At 41.8% G+C, this 18,268-nt stretch overlaps 1 protein-coding gene across 3 annotated transcripts in view; it reads left to right on the top strand.

Annotated features, from left to right (window-relative positions):
* Nucleotides 1-18,268, top strand: part of P2RX1 (purinergic receptor P2X 1) — a 51,830-nt gene that overhangs the window by 3,230 nt on the left and 30,332 nt on the right. Inside the window, exon 1 of one of the 3 annotated variants that reach the window (XM_087957862.1) lies at nucleotides 17,277-17,374. The exons of the other annotated variants lie outside the window; for them this stretch is intronic. The gene's annotated coding sequence lies outside the window, so the exon portion shown is untranslated. Of the gene's footprint in view, nucleotides 1-17,276; nucleotides 17,375-18,268 lie in introns of those variants that run through there. 3 annotated transcript variants of the gene reach the window in all.

Here is an 18,268-nt window from a genome sequence, read left to right as displayed (position 1 = left end):
CTGGAACATGAGTCAGCTCTTCCCAAGATGGAGTTGTTGATCAGCAAGACTTCCAGCTGTGCTAAGGTATCTACTCCCTTTCACTTTAAGCTTTCTTTCAAAACCTGGCCAGTTGCCACTCATCTTGGCAAGGTCAGGATTATGGGGCAGGAATTGCTTTACAAACCTTTACTTTTGATGTCTATGGAGATTCTCAGTCATCCAGGTCATGATTGCCCCCAAGGTACTTTTTCAAAAGAACCGAAGAAGCTTCTTGGATGAGAAGCAAAACATTGTCAAGGAAAAACAATGTCTAGTTGCCCTTTGAAAAAGCACCTTTACTTTACTTTTGATCCTGTTTTAAATACACTCATCTCTAGGGGTTGGCTGAAAGAGCTGCCTGTCGAAGGGTTCAATTCTGCTCTATGCATGAAAAGCACCCTTTCTAAGGCTGTCATAACTTTAAATGATTGTAAAACCACTAGTCCTAATTCAACCTGTACTATCCTGGCCTTAGAGATTCAGGTACTCCCGTCTAGTACAAAGCAGGAGCAGGCAAGCTTTCAACTAGAGAGGCCACCACTTTTTCTCCTCTTTTTTGGAGGCGGGGGTGAGCAATCCAAAGCTAAGAATACTGAAGTCACTGAAGTAGATTGGCACAGATCTTATGTGCCAATCAGATGTTAGTAATAATTGGACGGGGGACTAGTTGAAGACTAGATTGGAAAGGCGAGAAAATATCCCAAAAGAAGAAAAAAATTGGCCAACTTTATGTGTACACCCAGATACTCGCTAAAGTTCAACTTGATACGTAAAGGACTTTGTCTTTACATTGTAAGACACAGTTTGCTATGATATTGTTGCTTTAGGAATTGACACCCTATTGTTCTAAGTCAGTGTTGTAAGTCAGGAATTCTGGGAGTCGAAGCCCACACATCTTAAAATTGCCAGGCTGAAAAATACTGTTCTAAGTCATTTTTGTGGGAAGATGAGGATCTGCAGGATGCTGGGAAGGAGTTTTTCCAATACCACCAGGCCTGACTAAAGCAGAATTTATTTTTCACCATTGAGCAATCATTCCTTCCCCCCTCATTAAAGAAAGAAAACCTAAACATTGTTGCAGCTACCATTTTATTAACTATTTCTTGTATTCTGTTTTGCACACTGATAGCCTCCCAAAGCAATTTGTTTTAGCACTATAAAGGCATCTAATATCAAGTGAAACATCAGTCCATTTAGTTTAGCATTCCTTATGCTAATTGGGGAGGATCCAGGAGGAGCATCCGGGGTGGTCAAAAAAATCAAGATGGCAGCTATATGATCCAAATTCTATTGCTTGTTTATATGTGATATCCTTATGACATATGTCCAAAAGAAGTGGGGCTTCAACTGTATCATTTTGTGTGTGTGTGTGTGTGTGTGTGTGTGTGTGTGATTATTGTCTATACCTATAGTTTATCACTTTGAAAATTTAATTGTATGTATGTAGAAACTTTATCATAACTCTCTCCCTACCTAATATACTATATACACGTAGTTGCATTTAAAAAAAATACTTAAGTGGCACAATCCAGCATTCCAACATTGTCTATTTCCCACTTCATTCAAATAATGGATATAGCAGCTCTCGCTGCTATATTGACATTCCTTCTTAATTAGGCAAGAAATCACCTTGTAGTAGGTCTATTTAACATTCTAATGTTATTTTTCCTTTGCATATCCAAGGATATGGAAAAACACAGTGGAAGTAAGTAGTGCAATAAATATCCATAATGCTAATGGTTAAAAATGTGAAAAGCAAGCCAGAAATAACTCAGTCATGGGCACTGTGCCACATCAATCACTGTTGTTGATGGTTAGGTCAAAAGTTAGTCTGGTGTTGATGATCCCCTGGAACATCTACATCACCTTTTGCCCTTCAAAAAGGTGCTGATACAACCAACATATCATTGTTGCAAAATTGAAATTGCGATGTAAAATTGCGATGTAAAATGAAGGAAAATGCACAATACACACACACACACACACACACATATATATGTTTTCTTAAGCTTTCGCGGGTATTTATATGTATGGTATTCAGCTCTGTTCGGGTATTTTCCCACGTCATTATAGTTGTGCTTTTACAGTTGTAGAGACGTTTCGGCAGAATTTCATCTGCCATCATCAGGCTTGTGTATTATGTTCATCGAAGGACAGAATATAGATCCTTGCTGATCCTACGGGCTGCTTGCTGAAGAAAGCAGCTGTTTTTCCTGCTGTCCAACACTTAGCAGTATTTCCCCCAGTGGTGAGATCCAAATTTTTTTTACTACTGGTTCCATGGGCATGGCTTGGTAGGTGTGGTTAGGTGGGTGTGGCCATGTGACTAGGTGTGCGTGGTTTTTGTTTTTTGCAGCTACCCCTTCACCCATTTTTTGAGGCCTTCTTCGCCTCAGAAGAGCCTCTGCGGGAGGGGGGGGGTGTTGCTCCCAGAAGGTTCCTCTGAGGCTGAGGAAGGCAAAAAATGGAGGAGGGGCTGAGCCCCTCCCTCCATTTTTTGTCTTCCTTAGCCTCAGCAAGGGGAATCCCGGCACAGCTGACCGTATGAACAGCTGGTTGTCAGGAGGGGGGAAAAAGAAAGAAATACCTTAAGGGGGCCAACGTCAGGCAGACGGGGTGAGTGAGCATCGGGTGGGTGGGGCAAGCAAGCTAGCAGCGACTGGGCAACCGGGTCAGGAGTGTGGCCAGCCAGAACTTACTACCAGTTCGGCAATCTACGCCAAATCCTTGCTACCGGTTCACACGATCCAGTGCGAACCGGCGGAATACCACCACTGATTTCCCCAAAGAAACCTTTTTGGGAGAGGTGGTGGAGAGAGAGAGAGAGAAAGTCAAAAACTCTTCAAAACTCAGTATTTGAAGAGAGAAACTGTTCAGCTACCTGTTTTTACTAGGACATTTGACAAGGTTTAGTTCTATCAGGGCAAGGTTAGGGAATTTGGGGTCTTGTAGCTGCTGCTGGACTCCAAATGCTATTATCCCCAGCCAACATGGTCAAGAATGACTGGAGATGTGTCGAATGGGGATGGCAGCTGAGTGGTGGAATGTGGGCATTGCCTAGAATTGACTCCTAGCAAGAAGGAAGTCACACCTTTGCCTAAAAGTTATGGTTGTCTTTCAATCACCTCATCTCAGAAGCTAAGTTAGACTTGGATGAAGAACTGGCTGAGAATCCCAGGGTGGGACAGTGAAGAAGAAAACATCCTTAAAGAAGCTATCCTAAGGAAATTTTAAATTATGGTTTTCCATAACAATGTAAATAAAATGGCTGGGTCCAGGTAAATTGTATTCTTCAGGGATTGTCCTTGCAGCCATATTAATGTGCTTTCCTTTCCTCTTGGATTTGGGAGGAAAATGGAGTGATGGAAATTGTGCTGATCCTACAACCCATCTTTACTGCTCCGTTGTATTGAGGTCAGGGATATTTCATGGGGAAAGTAAAAAAAAAAAAAAAAGGCAAAGTATGGGCAATGGCTGCATGACCAAAATCTTGCTCCTTCTTTTATATATGCTGAACAAGCATGGTTCACAGGCACCATTTTAACTTTCACAGGCCCCTCTGATGCCCCCACCAGTCAGTATCGCACATTTTAAGGTGGGGTAGTTTCCAAAATGAAACTGGTGGATTCTCTGTTTTCCTTTCTCTTTCCACCAAGGTTCACTTACCTCGGGAAAATTAACTACTCGGCATTTTCCTAAACCTCAGCTGGGTTCAAGCAATAAGTAGCATGAAAAATGGTAATACAATAAATCAGTGTTTTTTTTAGTGCTATTATAACTTCAAACTGTCACTAAATGAACTATTGTAAATCAAGGATATTCAGAGTTTTGCAGTGTTAATTCAGCGCCAGAAAAATAAACATAGATGGCTGATGCTTCATTGAACATGTTTGTAAACATAATAAGTAGATTTTACAAACCAGTTGTAGATTTCTCCAACATGGAGAAAACTCAGACAGAAACATGTTGCAAGTTTAGAGCAGAGCTCCAGTCTTCAGCAAGCAAGTTAGTTTCTCTTTTACTTTAGTTCAACAAGCAAGAGGAAAGAAGCAGTTTCATTTTCAACAGACAGACTCAGAGCTTCACATAGCTGCAGAGTTGCAGAGCTTAATATAGAGCCACTCCTAGGCTTCTTTTAGTTTCAGTTTCCAAACTGTCCTCATTGGCTGATTTAGTTGCTATGCCTATTCATTGGCTGACCTTGTGATCATGCTCTTTTCCATTTCATGAATATACTCTGACAAAGGACTACCTGTTGTCCTGGAGAAACCGAAGACACATTGTCCCAAAGCAAGCAGCCTCTTGCCTTCAAAAATCTGTGTGAGAGATTAGAAGAGCTGGTTTGGTATATAATAAAACAGACAAAGCCAAATCAGAGGGACTTTAGTGCTGTTGTGCCACTGGGTTTTATTTCCTAGTGTTTCCCTTCAAGTGCAGGGTACACTTTTTTCGGATCAACCAAATGTTGATTCATTGGTGGTGACGGGAATTGGCTGATCAACTTGTCACTTGAATCTGACTTCGTGGGCAGAGAATGGGGGATTGGCCCAAAATCACCCAGCTGGTTTTCGTGCCTGAGACAGGTCTAGAACTCAGAGTTTCCTAGTTTCTAGCCTAACGCCTTGGCCACTTCACCAATCATTGGGAGGAGTGACCCATTATAACCAGGGGTGGGATTCAAATTTTTTAACAACCGGTTCTGTGGGCATGGCTTAGTTGGTGGGCGTGGCTTGGTGGTCATGTGATTGGGTGGACATGGCTTGGTGGTCATGTTATTGGCTGGGCATGGCCAACTCAATATCACTCACATCGAGGCACGCATCTCCTCGCTTGCCTCTCATGACTGTGGGGATGCTGCAACAGTCGTAAGTGTGAAAAATGGTCATAAGTCACTTTTTTCAGTGCTATTGTAATTTTGAATGGTCACTCCACACAAGCAAAGTACCAGCAAAGGAGGGGGGGAAAACTACAGAGAAGTTCCTGAGACAGAAAGTGTAGTCCTGCCAAGAATGCAATGGGTTAACAGAGAGGCAGTTTCTGTAAGCAACACCAGAATGTTTCCTTCCTGCCTTCCTTACAGGATTAGGCCAGTAATTTCTTCTAACAACCAGTTCTCCAAACTACTTAGAATGTTAACAACCGGTTCTAGCAAATAGGTGCGAACTGGTAGAATCCCACCCCTGATTATAACTAGTGGACATCTTGATGTCAAACAAGAAAGATGTGTAGATCTTCTCCACAATCTAGGAACTGGGTATACATGAGCAACTTCAGCATCCTCCCTACTTCAGTCCTACTTCTGTTCCCTAGAGCTGGTTGGCGAATTCTGGGAGTTGAATCAGAGGTGGCATTCAGCAGGTTCTGATCAGTTCTGGAGAACCGGTAGCACTGGCTCTGCCCCCATCTATTCTCTGTCTTCCTGAGTCCCAGCTGATTGGCTGGGTCTTCTTTTGTTGCCCTGCACAGGACAACGGAGCTGGAAAGCAGGTTAGTGGGGTGGGGAGGGAATGGGATTTTGCAGTATCCTTCCCCTGTCACACCCACCAAACCATGCCCACCAAGCCATGCCACACCCACCAAGCCACGCTCACAGAACCGGTAGTAAAAAAATTTGAATCGCACCATTGAGTTGAATAGAATAGAATTCTTTATTGGCCAAGTGTAATTGGACACACAAGGAATTTGTCTTTTAATGTTGAAGCTGAAACACACTGCTCTAAAGCTCCTTCTTGTTTTCCCTTTGAGTAAAACCTCTTGTAGTTCTCTTAAGAGGAAAGAAGGATCTGCTTTCTCCTTAGCATACTAACAATTAATTGGCAGGAATGATTCTAAGGATGAAATTTGTGTTGATCAATATAGGTGAAGTTCATTTTATTGTCCCCATAAACTGGGCAATAATTTAGATTGATTTGGTTTACTAATGGTGAGTTTTTTAAAAAAAGAAACTGATAAATATGTAATTTCATTCAGAACTTTTCCTAATGTAGAAGGCACCTCTAGGCAATTAACATTAATTATTACCACTATATATATTTAGCCCCAAATCCTTTTAAAATCCAAATTTCTCTAATGTCACCTTTTATTATATATCACTATCCACAACGCAAACTTTTTTAAAACTTAGACTTCCCTACATTGTTGTTGTTTTTTTAAAGTTACTTACTCCTTTTTATAGGTAACATTCCTGAATGGGGTGAAAATTTTAAAAAATAAAAGAAACTTGTGTTTGTACCTTTTCATTTTTTCTACCTCAGAGGTTCATAGTGTTATTTGAGCAAGAATGACATTTGAATTGGGTAGTGTATTTTTAGGTTAATTTTCAACAGTAGACTTGGATAAAGACAGAGGAAAAATAAACATAATTTAATTTAATCCAGACTAGGAACAGTCAAATATTTCATGATTTCCGTTTAATTGTAATTTAGCAAAAAGAGAAATCATGAAATACCTGTTCCACATCTGTTTAAAAATTTGAGAGAAGAGACTCTTAGTATTTGCAATCCAGATTTTAGGGGTACTTTGTAATTTTCAAGTTTCACTCTCTGGTTAATTCTTTCTTTCTCCCTCTCTCTTGCAATTTGGGACTACAGATCACAGAGACATTCAAAGAGTGTTTCGTTTTTTAAAAGAGCTGTATGCATTTGTAGCCTGGACTGCCCAGAGGAAGAGAAAGTGGGAAGACAATGGCATAACCAGACAACTAGTTCCAAGTGCTGTCTTCACCACAATATGCTACATTTGGTTGGTTTTAATATTAGTGACTTAATCTGGTTTCCTGTTTGGTGTATTTAGAAATTCAGTCACCAAATTAGGAATGTTGAACAAACCCATCCTGTATCCTGTGGCAGGTCTATTTAGAAGTAAATCTGTCTTGAGTTCAGAAATTTACAGCTGAGTACATTGAAAGAATATAAACTGAAGTTGAAATTCTGTTATTCAGGGAGGTGCCTGGATAAGAGTCCCGCCCAAACTCAATTAATCATCTTTCCTTAACTTCCACTCTCACAATACTAGAATTCAAGTCCATCTAATGAGATTAGCAAATTGTAAATGTAGGACAGGCCAAGGAAAACAGACAACAATTTTATGGAATTGGCTGTTAAGCTGAATTCCAATTGAAATAGTCCCAAAAGGACTAAACAAATTCATGAAGGAGAAGGCAGAGAAAAACCCTGTTAGTCACCACAACCAAATAAAACCTCCATGTTTAGAGAGAGTCTACCTGGTAAAAACTCTTCTTATTGCTGGGGAGCAATGGGGGAGAAAGCCTGCTGCTTTAAGCCTTAACTGGTTAATTTCTTCCTGTGACCATTGCTGGAAAATGGAATATTGGATTCCCCGAGCATTAACTAATGGCTTGCCTTAATTGAAAAATAAATCAGTGTGTATGTGGGCCTATCAGTAACCTGATTGTTTTAGTGGCTGAGAGATTGACTGGATGGTTGGATGGTTGATTGAAGATTCTCAGTCTTAGGATTTCAATTCCAAAGCTGTGTGAAATTGGGCATTTTATAGAATGCATAGGAAATCTATTGAATGCCAAAAATGGGACATCCAAGTATGAAATGCTTAATATTTCACATATTTCCCAGGCATTCTATGTAGTGCCAAAAGGCAAACCAGCAAAGTATAAAACACTCCCACAAAATGCCATTTTAGCCTTCGTTGTTGCAACCAGTAGGTAATATTGGTCTTTTCTCTTGGTTTTTTTTTTCAGTAAGAAAGGCGTGTACTTTTTTGCATTTCTTCTTTCATTTTCATATACATCTTTTCAATAAAGGGTTAGGGTTAACCTCAACCCTAACCCTAACTTTTTTCATGACTTTCTTTTCATACTTTGCCTAAATAGTTATTGCCATTCTGCCCAATACCTAGATATTGTATATAGTGCCTATATAATATATTAAAATAACACAGACGTTCAAACATTGCCTAAAAATGTCACACACTCTTTAAATTTCCTAAGCATTCTATACAATGCCAGCTTTTCATACATTTCTGGTAATATATATAATACAATTCCGGCTGCTGTGCATAGCTCAAGTTTTAATTGATTTCTTATCTATAGAAGTCTTGGCCTTTTATCATTTTTGTTGGGTTTTGGCTGCCAGAATAAGTCAAATGTCTCATAATATGGGCATTTTCAGCAGACAGAAACTTTCCAGACATTTCCTCCTTGTAGCTGACCTGGCTTTTACCCTACTCTTGAAAGCCTGGGAATAAGAATTTGGCATGCTGAGCGATTAAGGATGGATTCATTTTAGTCCTGTATCTGTAGTAGGTTTTGACGTCTTAAAAATCTATGTTTCTTCTGGAAAACCTTGTAAAAGGCTCATTGCCAGGCTGGGGTGAAAAAACATTTCAGTAAATTAGAAACACAGATGACAAAACTCCTAAGCTGTTCCTGGTTGCACTCTTAGACACCAAGAAAAGAGCAAAGGGTTTCATGCTATGGCCTTCTTGGTGGCAGCCCCCAGGATGTGGAATCTGTTATGTAATCTGTCCTTATTTGCAACATGAAAGTTCCCCCTTTCTTCTAGGGCAGAGGTCTCCAAAATTGTCAACTTTAAGACTTGTGGACTTCAACTCCCAGAATTCTCCAGCCAGCATAGCTGTGCTTTAATGGTATTTCTGTATATAGGACCATAGGTCTTTTGGAAGTCCAGTGACTGTTATTGATTGATTGATTGCTAACAAGCCACCAAGTCATTGCTGACTATTATCAGGTAGATAGATTTTCTCCAGGACTATTTGTCCCTAACATAGTCTTTCAGGTCTTCTAGCAATGCACTTTTAGCCACTTTAACTGAATCTGTCCATTTTGTTACTGGTCATCCTCTTCTCTTTCCTTCTACCTTTGCCAGCATCAGAGTCTTCTCCAGAGGGCTGGGTCTTCGCATAACATGTCCAAAGTAGGGTAATTTGAGGCTGGTCATTTGTGCCTTAATTGAGAACTCTGCGTTGGTTAGTTTGATGATCCATTGGTTTGTTTTCTTGGCTATCTAGATCAGGGGTCTCCAACCTTGGCAACTTTAAGCCTGGCTGGGGAATTCTGGGAGTTGAAGTCCTCCAGGCTTAACATTGCCAAGGTTGGAGGGCCCTGATCTAGAGTATGATCAGGAATCTTCTCCAACACTGGTAAACTATGGACCAACTGAGCTAGTTGAGGGCAAAATTTCACCAGTTTTCAAGGATACTACAATAGTAGAGGGGTAGATGGTTTTACTTTTCTTCCTGTCACTTGGTCTAGAAATGGAAATTTTCTGAAATCTTGTCAATTTCAGTTTTTACATACCCCCCCCCCCCCAAATGGAAAAGTGTAAAATTAGCGCCAGGAGGAAGTGACCGCAGTTGGTATTTGGAGCATGCAGAATGAATAGATCGGTTGAATCAATCCAAGATCTGAAAAATTGAGGACGGAGAACTTATTTTCCAAAGCACCAGAGGGCAGGACAAGAAACAAATGATGGAAACTAACCAAGCAACATGGAATCAAGAAACTAAGAAACTATCATGGAATTAAGGAGAAACTTCCTAACAGTGAAGACAATCAACCAGTGGAACAGCTTGCCTTCAGAAGTTGTGGGTGCTTCATCACTGGAAGTTTTTAAGAAATGATTCAGACAGCCACCTGTCTGAACTTTTATAGGGTCTCCTGCTTGGACTGGAAGACCTCCAAGGTCCCTTGCAACCAGGGGTGGGATTCAATTTTTTTAACAACCGGTTCTGTGGGTGTGGCTTAGTTGGTCGGTGTGGCTTGGTGGTCATGTGATTGGGTGGACATGGCTTGGTGGTCATGTTACTGGCTGGGCGTGGCCAACTTAATATCACTCACATCGAGGCATGCATCTCCTCGCCTGGCCTCTCGTGACTGTGGGGATGCTGCAACAGTCGTAAGTGTGAAAAATGGTCATATGTTATGTCCCACCTTCTAAAAATAAACAGTTAAGGCTGAAAGCAGCAGTCCTTGTAAAGAAAGGCAGCAAACAGGAAAATGTTCACAGATAGCTCCAATAAGTAAAAGTTCCCACGAACTAAATCCAAGACTCAACAAGATTCTTCAGATCAAAATCCTTCACAAAATAATTCCAATAAGTAGAAGTTCCAACGAATTAAATCCAAATCCCAACAAGATATTTCAGATCAAAATCCTCCAAACTGTGCTCTTCAGTTCTCTCTTGCAAATAGACACTTTGTTCCGGACAAAGTGCAAAGTCATATCTCTCCCTTTATAGAGTAACTAATTAGTCTAATTGCTGGTCTGCTCTCCTACTGTAACCTCGTTGGTTCCTCCTTGTCAGGAGACGTCTTGTCCTGACATCTACCCAGCAATCATCCAAATTATCATCTTCTTCACCTGAAGATAACATTTGTTCCTCATTATCACCCGTTCCGGCTGACCACCTAATTGAAGGGTGGAGGAGTTTGAAGGTTCAAGCCGATCTTGCAAATCAAATGCATTCATCTCCTCCTCATCGTTAGAACTTGCTGATTCATATAAGTCCTCCTCGCTGGAGCTGTCATTCAAAAAACCTGTAGCAGATGCCGGAATCACAACACTATCCTCACCGCAGGGCCCTTCCCCCGGGTCTGGCGATCCGGATGCGGTTTCAAGGGAAGCGTGCATGAAAGTCTCGAAGCAGATCCGAAGCATGAAGTGTAGACGCATCCGTCCATGAACAAACCTCCGAGTCATCTACCCTCCTCCTGACCAAATACTGGAGCGACCTTGAGCCAACGGGAATCAAGGACGTCGACCACCGTATCGTCAACAGCAGGCTCCTCAGAAGGCAATGATAACGGACCCGGTTCAGCAGAATCACGTAATTGACAAACAGAAGAATCAGGAATCAAAAGAGATCGATGAAAGACGGGGTGAATACGCATGGATCGTGGCAAAGTGAGGCGGTATGCCACGGGATTAATAACTGCCTCAATCGGGAACGGACCAATAAACCGATGATCAAGTTTTCTAATAGGGCGATCGACCTTCAGATGTTTTGTAGATAGCCACACTTTATCACCCACAACTAACGGAGGTGTATCTCGAGGACCGATCTGCAAACCGCTTATAATCTTCTTTTGCCTTGTTCAATTGTTGTATCAGTAGACGGCGAACTGCGTGTAGTTCTTCCAAAAACTCTCGGGTCTCAGGAACCGGGAATCCATCATAGTTAATGGGAAGAAACGCGGATGATAACCCATATTTGCAAAAATGGCGTGACACGGTGGAGGTATGCTGCGAGTTGTTAAACGCGAATTCTGCTAACGGGAGGTATTTCACCCAATCGTTTGTCGCAAATTAACAAAACATCTCAAATATTGAGTAAGAATCCCAATCACCTTCTCCGTCCCGCCATCAGTTTCCGGATGGTGCGCTGACGCTAAACATACTTTCACTTGCAAAGCCGCCATTAACTGTTTCCAAAATTCTGCCGTAAACTGGACCCCACGATCAGAAACCACTCTATCAGGCAGTCCATGTAGACGGAAGATATGTTGCAAAAATAACTGAGCCGTGGTGCGGACGATGGTAATTTCCGACAGGGAATGAAATGGGCCATTTTAGTCAACATATCCACTACCACAAGCACTGTTGTGAACCCCGATGAAGACGGTAAATGTGTCAGAAAGTCCATAGAGATCGCTCCCCATGGTCTACTTGGAGTCGGCAAGGGTTGCAAAAGTCCAGGAGGTGCACCGGATGCTGCTTTCGCTTGCCTACATTGAACGCAAGAAGCGGACGTAAGAAGACACATCATGACGAACTCGAGGCCACCAAAAAGTCCGAGTGACCAAATGCAAGGTCTTGTGTAATCCAAAATGACCAGCGGCTGGGTTATCATGACATTGTGTCATGATGAGAGCCCTCAACGGTCTGGTAGGCACATATAATAAACCCCGATATCGAAGCAGATCGTCTTCAAAAGACCATGGAGAAGTTGGGCCAATGTCCTCCGTCTCTGCCTCGTCCACACATCCAAACGTTGCGCCTCGTAGTTGGGCCGTAAATCTACCGGTTCCTGCAGTACGGCTAGAGATTCCGGTGGTAACACTGTCCGTAAAGGAAGAGGATCTTCGGCATAAGTATACTCCGGTTTCCGAGATAATGCATCCGCCCCGGTTCTGACCACTTGAACGTAAGTAACCGAGAAATTAAATCTGGCAAAAATAACGACCAACGAATCTGCCTTTGATTCAATTTCCTAGCCGTGGTCAAATGTTCCAGGTTCCTATGATCTGTCCGAACCTCCACCTTGTGTCGAGCTCCCTCCAAATGATGTCTCCAAGTCTCAAAAGCAACCTTAATAGCTAACAACTCTTTTCCCAAATGGTATAGTTGCGTCCGAAGCTGTAAGCTTCCTAGAATAATAAGCGCAAGGAAACAAAAGAGCGCCATCCTCCGAAGCTTGTAACAGCACTGCTCGATAGCGACATTAGAAGCATCTGTCTCGACCACAAATGGGCGATCCGGATCAGGATGCTTCAATATGGGTTCAGTTATAAATGCTTTTTCAAAGTGTCAAAAGCCTGTTGTTGTGGAGGCCCCCACACAAATGGAACCTTCTTACAAAGAAGCTGGGTTATGGGATCCATTATCTTCGCAAAACCTGGAATGAAAGTCCGATAATAGTTGGCAAATCCTAAAAGTCGTTGCACATCTTTAACCCGACGAGGAGCTTCCCAACTACACAACGCCTCAACCTTTTTGGGGTCCATAGCAATGCCCACAGGAGAAATAATGTGTCCCAAGAATTCGATAGACGACTGAAAAAGAAACATTTTTCTAATTTAGCATAAAGTTTATGTTCCCGAAGACGCTGAAGCACTTGACGCACCTGCTGAAGATGTTGCTCTTTAGATTTTGAATAAATCAAAATGTCGTCCAAATATATGACAACAAACTTATCCAACATGTCTCGAAAGATATCGTTCATTAAATGTTGAAATACAGCAGGAGCGTTGGTCAAACCAAATGGCATAACGGTGTACTCGAAATGACCATAACGAGTGCCAAAAGCCGTCTTCCACTCGCCTCCTTACGCATCCGAACCAAATTGTAAGCTCCACGTAAGTCAAGTTTCGTGAAAATTGTAGCTTCCCGTAACCGCTCCAACAATTCGGAGATGAGCGGTAAAGGATAGCTATTTCTCACAGTGATAGCATTTAAGCGTCTATAGTCACAACAAAGACGAAGTTCTCCCGACTTCTTCTTGACAAAGAGAACGGGTGCTGAAAGAGGGGATGACGAAGGTTGAATAAATCCCCGAGCTAGATTTTTATTCAAAAATTCTCGAAGTGCAACTAGTTCAGGCTCAGACAAAGAATACAACCTCCCTTTGGTAATGGAGCGTCCGGTATCAAATCCACGGGACAGTCGTAAACACGATGTGGTGGTAATTGATCTGCCTCCTGTTCACTGAAAACATCGGGAAATCCGACAGCTCTGAAGGAATCGAGGCAGCAGAAGCGACAATATGTTGGCCTGCGCAGACATGTCTCAGGTGGTCCACACATTGCAGGCTTGGAAAAGAAACAGCGTTCTGCGCCCAAGCCACCAACGGATCGTGTAGACGCAGCCAGGATACTCCGAGCACCAAAGGAAGATGGAGGTTCAAGTGATATAAAACTTATCGCCTCCTCGTGATCCCCAATACGCATACGCAGTGGTTGGGTGGCAAAGCGAATAGGTCCCGACTTGAGTTCGCGCCATCTACTGTTTCCACCTGCATGGGGGATTCACAGGCACTAAAGGAACTTTGAAATGTTTTACGAAATCATAATCCATAAAGCTAGTCGTAGCCCCTGAATCCACCAGTGCCACGGCAGGGATTCCTCCTTCCGAGATTGCAAGAATATGCGAGTGTCCAAAAGTAAATGTCGAGGAGGGCCAGAATTAACTTCAGCAATTTGAGATGAAAGTGAATACTGTGCCCGACCTAGGGTTTTCCCTGAGGTCGGGCCTACCCGCTTCCGACGGACCAGCAATGGGTTTTGATACAGGTCCACGAGTCCCCTTCCGAGTGCAGGAATTTGCAAAATGTCCCGAACCCCGCAATAAAGGCACAAACCTTCCTGAAATCTTCTCGATCGTTCCTGAACTGTTAAACGAGAGTGGAGTGTGCCTATCTCCATCGGCTCCTCTGCTGGAATTCTGGATTGGAAAACCCTCATAGACGGGTGCGTGAACGAGGAAACACAGGTGGCTCTGCAACGGTCCGTTTACACCCACGATGTTGTAGGCGAGCTTCAATACGTAAGCATTGAGTAATCAATGTGTCCAAAGTTGAAGCACGCTCTGCATGAATTAGTTCATCCTTGATAATGTCGGACAAACCCTCTTGGAATGCTGCCATGTGAGCTGGTTCATTCCAGGTGGAGTCCATACACAACAAGCGAAATTCTGCAACGTATTCTTGCAAGGAGTGTTTACCTTGAATAATATCCCTCAATTTTTCTGTCCACAGTTTGAGATTTAATTGGATTCTCAAACATAACGTTCATCTGTTGAATAAACCCCTGGAAATCGTCCAGTAATGGACTATCTTGTACTAATAAGGAGTAGCCCATTTGGCAGCCTGCCCGGTTAACAAACTAATAATAAAGCCAATTTTAACTCGATCGGTTGGAAAATCCTCCGCCTCACAGAAAATACAATTGGCACTGACCCAAAAATGTTGAAAACATGTCCGTTTGCCCAGAAAATTTATCTGGCATAGCTATCGGAATTTTTCTCACAGGGGGTGCAGGGGAACTCCAGCTGCAGCCGAAACAGTTTGAGAATTGGCAACAAACGATAATAATTGTGTTACCTGATTTTGAAGGGATACGTTGCTCTGGAGTAATTGATTTATTTGCATCTGTTGCTGATCCACCAATTGTTGCATTTGAGTTGAATCCATCGTTGCAAAGATGGTCTGTTGGTCCGAACAAAATGTTATGTCCCACCTTCTAAAAATAAACAGTTAAGGCTGAAAGCAGCAGTCCTTGTAAAGAAAGGCAGCAAACAGGAAAATGTTCACAGATAGCTCCAATAAGTAAAAGTTCCCACGAACTAAATCCAAGACTCAACAAGATTCTTCAGATCAAAATCCTTCACAAAATAATTCCAATAAGTAGAAGTTCCAACGAATTAAATCCAAATCCCAACAAGATATTTCAGATCAAAATCCTCCAAACTGTGCTCTTCAGTTCTCTCTTGCAAATAGACACTTTGTTCCGGACAAAGTGCAAAGTCATATCTCTCCCTTTATAGAGTAACTAATTAGTCTAATTGCTGGTCTGCTCTCCTACTGTAACCTCGTTGGTTCCTCCTTGTCAGGAGACGCCTTGTCCTGACATCTACCCAGCAATCATCCAAATTATCATCTTCTTCACCTGAAGATAACATTTGTTCCTCATTATCACCCGCTCCCGGCTGACCACCTAATTGAAGGGTGGAGGAGTTTGAAGGTTCAAGCCGATCTTGCAAATCAAATGCATTCATCTCCTCCTCATCGTTAGAACTTGCTGATTCATATAAGTCCTCCTCGCTGGAGCTGTCATTCAAAAAACCTGTAGCAGATGCCGGAATCACAACAGTCATAAGTCACTTTTTTCAGTGCCATTGTAACTTTGAATGGTCACTCCACACGAGCAAAGTACCAGCAAAGGAGGGGGGAAAAACTCCAGAGAAGTTCCTGAGACAGGAAGTCTAGTCCTGCCAAGAATATAATAAGGGTTAACAGAGAGGCAGTTTCTGTAAGCAACACCAGAATGTTTCCTTCCTGCCTTCCTTACAGGATTAGGCCAGTAATTTCTTCTAACAACTGGTTCTCCAAACTGCTTAGAATGTTAACAACCGGTTCCAGCGAATAGGTGCGAACTGGTAGAATCCCACCCCTGCTTCCAACTCTATTTGGATTGATTGATTGACTTTACAATAAGTAAAACCTATTCCTTCCTCACCCACCCTCCCAAAAAAGTAAAAAAAAGCAGAAGAAAATTCAGCCATCATGTAAAACCCCTCTTGGACAAAAGTAATGGAAAACCTTTAATGCATCCATTTAGGACAGAACCAACAACCTATTTTTCTTCCTATTAAATCAACCATCAGTCCTTGTTTTTTTTTTCCTTCCAGATTAGACACAGTGGTCTTTTGAAATAGTACTGGATGTATGTTTAATAAAAGATATTCTCAAAGAAATGTAACAAGGGACTGGATGGCACTTTGTGAAGAATGGAACAGGCAATAGAGTCTAATGCAATATCAATAGCAGTAGCACTTAGACTTATAAACCACTTCATAGTGCTTTCACAGCCCTCTCTAAGCAGTTTACAGAGTCAGAATATTGCCCCAACAATCTGGGTCCTCCTCATTTTACCCATCTTGAAAGGATGGAAGGTTGAGTCAACCTTGAGCCTAGGTGGGATCAAATTACTGCCAAATTACAGACAGCTGATAGTCAGCAGAAGTGGCCTGCGGTACAGCACTCTAACCACTGTGCCACCAAGGGTCATGCAGATACCAAGTATCTGGTTTCTCCTGCCAACATGATCACAAAAGCCAATCACTAGTGACCTAGAAGAGAGGGAAATAGTTACCACTAAGAGGAGCACAGTAGATACCAGTCCTCATCATTGTGAAGGGGGGTAGATAATTTGCATGCCAAAATTGTGCTGGGAGAAGATGGAAAATATTACTTTAAAGCTGAGATAGATAAGGAGGGTTTTAGGCTGCTTCTGCAATGGATTTGGGATGAAATAAAGCCTATGTTATGGGATGTCAATAAGTAGTTGTCAGCCCTGTGAGGTAAACTAAGTCAGGAAATCATGCAAAGGAGTACAAGAATGCTATTTAATGTAGTAGCCTCTGGTTGAATAGCAATAGCACTTAGACTTATATACTACTTATATACACTTATATACACTTCATGATGCTTTACAGCCCTCTCCAAGTGGTTTACAGAGTCACCATATTGCCCTAACAATTTGGATTTTAATTTTACCAACCTCAGAAGGATGGAAGGCCTTGATCCGGTCAGAATCGAACTGCTGGCAGTTAGCAGAATTAGCCTGCAATACTGCATTCTAACCACTGTGCTACCATGGCTCTTGAATCTTAAAAGTCTGCCAAGATAGGGCTATTATGACTTTCTTTCTCACATCTTTTCCTGTTGATTCTGCAAGGGTGATTGGAACTATTTTTTTATTAAGACAGGCTAGCCGCTAGAGTAACAGCATCTTAAAAACCTGTGTTTTTCCTTCCCTCTCTCTGATACCCTGGTGAATGAGGATGGAGCCGGTCTGAGCTTTTTTCTAAACCTTCATTGTTTTCTGGGCTCAAAGCATGCTTGTGTTTTTGGGACTGCAGGTAAGCACTGAATCTAGTTTTAAGAATTAAGCATTGTAAGAAGGGAATGCAGAGCTATTTTAAAGGTGCCTATCAACATCTGGATATCTCTCCTACTAGGATTAAATGAATATTACTCTTCAGATTGTACTTTTATAATTATTTTTACGTTTGCATCCATCCATACAAATTAGCACCTAGTAATTATTTTGGGATATGAATATTGCCTTTTTTGGAAGAGTCACACAGTAAGACACCATAAATAGTAAGTAAGATTCCCCAACTATTTGCACTGGGTGAAATGATCTGAAGTTCTCTAGCGGAGGGATGAGCTATAGCTTGAAGAATTAAAACTTGAAACTTGTAAAAATGTAAAAATAGGAGGAAAATGGTAGCACCGATTTAACCAGGGGAAAAACTGCTGCTACTATTTTTAAGAAAGGGAACAGCTGGAACATATTTTGTGTTGAGCACAGCCATATGTATTTAATGCAAGACCTGATTTGCAATTTAAAGCAATACACTTCTGCCATTCCAGATTTAATTTTTGAGAATAGCTGACGATTAGTTAAAGAAGTCAGCCTTTTCCAGCCTGATGCTTGGAATACCTTGTAGAAGTAGAAATAGAAGTAGAATTCTTTATTGGCCAAGTGTGATTGGACACACAAGGAATTTGTCTTGGTGCAAATGCTCTCAGTAAACATAAAAGAAAAGATACATTCATCAAGAGTCAAGAATCATAAGGTGCAACACTTAATGATAGTCATAGGGTACAATAAGCAATCAAATCATACTAGGAAACAGTCAATATAAATCGTAAGGGTACAAGCAACAAAGTCACAGTCATACAGTCACAAATGGGAGGGGATGGGTGATAAGGAGTGATGAGAAGATTAACAGTAATAGTAGTGCAGA

The sequence above is a fragment of the Notechis scutatus genome, chromosome 1, assembly GCF_049901735.1.
Source record: "Notechis scutatus isolate UNSWTSFEM ecotype Mainland chromosome 1, rNotScu1.2, whole genome shotgun sequence".
Lineage (NCBI taxonomy): Eukaryota > Metazoa > Chordata > Lepidosauria > Squamata > Elapidae > Notechis > Notechis scutatus.
Note: the sequence above shows the minus strand (reverse complement) of the source record. Positions and strands in the feature narration are given on the sequence as shown.